Genomic DNA, 3,615 nt, shown 5'->3' with positions numbered 1-3,615 from the left:
TCACTGTGTCACTTATCCTTTATTCATTATAATCGTGAAATTTAAGTGGAGTCACTTCCCTGGGTACAGCCCCCATTTGGCCAAGTGTACCTTCCAGCTTCACTGCTCCCCCTATTCCAGCCTCCTCCTCAATGTGTCCTTGCCTCAGTCTCTCAGAAAGCAGGTGGGGGCAGGGCATCTCCAAATGGGAGGTGTCACAATCCCTGTTTGTGCCAGGTGGCAAAATATTTTCAGGGAGCATTTTAATGAACACCTACTACATACAAAGTGTTTGGAAACTTGTGGCAGTGGCCTTATCCCATATTCATTCCTCATAAGAGCTGAGAGGATAGAGACCTGATTGGAAAGGGAGGCTGAAACCAGGAATTGGATCTTGGTTAGACTTCCAAGAAACTACTTGAAATAAAGCTAAAGTAACAGTTCTAACTTTTTGAGCAGCAACTCACCTAGTCTTGGTGCTTCCCACACCCCTTCCTTCCCCATGAAAAGCAAAAAAAATCACTGAGTAAAATGCCTTTTGATCCACTATACATTCGTCTATCTGAACCATATTATTTTATATTACAGGAGGCCAGGTAAAGAACATGACAAAATAAGGGAAGGAGTAAAAAACTTTGAAGGCAGCATAATCTAAAGTTTTCAATTCCTATGTCTACAGGTAGTCTACCTTACCTCATTAGATAGAAATGTTCAGAGCATCTTCTCCAGGTTGGTGGGAGCAGTGTAATAACTCCATACCCAAGTCAGAGTTGGTATCCAGCACAAGAGTCAGCCACGTAAATGGCCTCCTTCCCCTTGACCCCCTCTCTGTCTGGCTGGGAATCCCAATGCCTCACTGACATATTCCACTGTTATACTTTGGACTAGCCAAACATACCATCGGGAAACACTTGTAGATCATCAGTGGCTATAGGATGACTACATCTTAAGTAAAACCTTTATTCTCGGTAGCCAATTCATTTTCTGAATCTCTAGAATATGTTCCGTTACAGGTGCAGCAACAGGCATGGGCCTCTGGGAGGCAGTGTCACCTCAGGGATGAATGAAAGTCCTTCAGTGACGACTGCAGCAGATTCTCTGATGCCGTGATCTTATTCTACAAAGGGTTAGCTGAACACCCTTGCACAGGAAGGTCCAGGCAAGGAGCTGGTGACATGGCCGCAGGCTTTGTTTCTGCTTTTGCAAGGGAAGCGGCTTTCTCCAGCAACCTCCCCTTGCTATCTGAAGGGAGCAGGAATTCCAGGTAGCAATCAGTTAGGAGATCTGGATTATGGTCTGAGCCATAGCTCCAACTGCTTTTAATATTTTAGTATGCTAGGTATTCTGGATAAAATATTCTAAAGACAAAGTCTGCCCTCTAGGAATATAAAAGGTCTAGGGAATTCCAGATTCTTAGCTGGAAGAGATAATCTTTAACATTGAAATGAATGCTATCCCATCTCACAGCACTGTGATGGAGGAAATAAATATCAGCACATGGTCCAGATACTAATTCCTACCTGTCCTTCCTTAAGGCCATTTCCCCTTTGACACAGAAGTCTGTCCATCAGAATATGTTCCTAAAGAAGCAGAAGGGCAGGGACTGTTTTGTTTTCCCTTTGCAACTTATAGTTTTAGAAAACTGCCTAAGGGTAGCTAGATGGCGCAGTGTTTGATAAAGCTCCAGCCTTGGAGTCTGTGAGACCCGAGTTCAAATTTTGTGTCAGACACTTTACACTTAACTAGCTGTGTGACCCTGGGCAAGTCACTTAACCCCAATTGCCTCACCAAAAAAGAAAGGGAAAAAAAAACTGCCTAGAGCACAGAGATTGTAATTGCTAAGGGTTATACTGCCAATGTGTCAAAGGTAAGGCATATCTGGATCTTGCATTTGACCAACTGTATCCACTATGACACACTGCTTCTTGCACATGACAGACATTTAAATGTTTTTTTGTATTTGACTGGCTGCCTCTTTAAACATAATGAATGAAGACTCTGATAAAGTAAAGCCCTACTTAAACTTTCCTTAATGTCCAGGTCTGGAAGAGGGTCAGGGTGAAGGTCTCACATCTAGAACCTTCAAAAGTATTGTGAGGAAGCTGCCTGACTCAAATGTTTTCTGTTGGCCAGAGTCTGTGTGAAGGGTTAATGAAGGTGCAGAAACCTGGAGGGTAGGTGGGAGCAGTGAACCAGGCTAAAGGTTACAATTACAAAACAAAATAGTCATCCATGTAACGAGCACAGCTTTCCTCCAGAGAAGAGATTTTGTGTCTAGTTAAGTCATTATTGTCCATAATAGAAAACCAGGTACTATAAGGTCAGGAGATAAGCAGGTTCATACTTCAACCTAATCATCTGCCCCATTTCTCACAGACCTTAAAACCTTATGCTTAGCATTCTCAAAAACTTCTGACTTGGCAGTCAGCTTTTTCCTCCAATCTATAAAAGTAGATCAAGCATTAAGTATTTTCCTGGCCATTCTCTTTAAGGTTCTTGTGTCAGAACTAGAAGGCAAAGTAAAAATAGAATCCACTCGTCACCTCCTGAAAGACATCCCAAAATGAAAATTCCCAGAAATGTAAGCCAAAATTCCGTTTCCAGGTTAAAAAGAAAAAAAAAATTATTGTAAGCATCCAAAAGGAAAGTTCAAGTACCTAGAAATCACAGAATCACACAAGATTTGGCAGCTACCACTTCAAATGAGAAGAACGTTTGGAATACCATAATCCAAAGGCAAAAAGTAAGCTTATAACCAATAACTTAACCAGAAAAAAATGAGTATAATCCTACAGGGAGAAAATGGACCTTTAATGAAACAGGACCTCCAAGTATTTCTGATAAAAAGACCATAACTTAGTAGAAACTTTAAAATGTAAACACAGGAGTTAAAAGTAAATATATTTTTAGAAATTTCAAGAGACTAGAAAGGAATGAAGTGCTTGCATTCTAAAAGAGGAAGTTTCTTGTGTTCATTCCTCCAAGTTCCCTATTGATGATCTTGGGCACACAGCATGTTTATTTAAAGTTCATAATTATATAGGAATTTAAGGTTACAGTGTTTTCCATACATGTTAAATCCCCTCAAACTATCATAAATTAAATCTAAACACAACTTTATTTTTAAACAGCAAACTTTTGCTAACCCTAAAACCAACATTAGCCAACTTGGATCAACTATAGATGGATAACTTTCTCTTGGTAAACAGTCACTTCAGTCCTTCCCTAATCCTTAAACTGTGCAGAAGGAAAACTGCTCCCTGTTAGAGGTGACTTAGGCTGTTTCCCTTGCTTCTTTATCCACCTTACAAAAAGAGCAAACCTGTCCAGCTGGTTTGTTAGGATAAGGAACAGGACTGTTTTGCTTCCACTGGCACTCATTTTAGAAGTCTCTAACTTCACAAATGGGTGAATTTACCCACTGGGACTCCTCAAAGTATCCCAACTCTTTCAAATGTTAATGATGCCAACCTTACACTGTTATAATATATATGTGTATATATATAATCATATATATTCACATACATTATATCCTTTGATCCTCACAATAACACTATGAAGTACACAGGACAGGAATTAATTACCTCCACTTCATAAATGATGAAACCAATGCTCATTCATATTTGGTAATTTGTC

The sequence above is a fragment of the Vombatus ursinus genome, unplaced genomic scaffold (assembly GCF_900497805.2).
Source record: "Vombatus ursinus unplaced genomic scaffold, bare-nosed wombat genome assembly UNPS02014793.1, whole genome shotgun sequence".
NCBI classification, from domain to species: Eukaryota; Metazoa; Chordata; class Mammalia; order Diprotodontia; family Vombatidae; genus Vombatus; species Vombatus ursinus.
Note: the sequence above shows the minus strand (reverse complement) of the source record.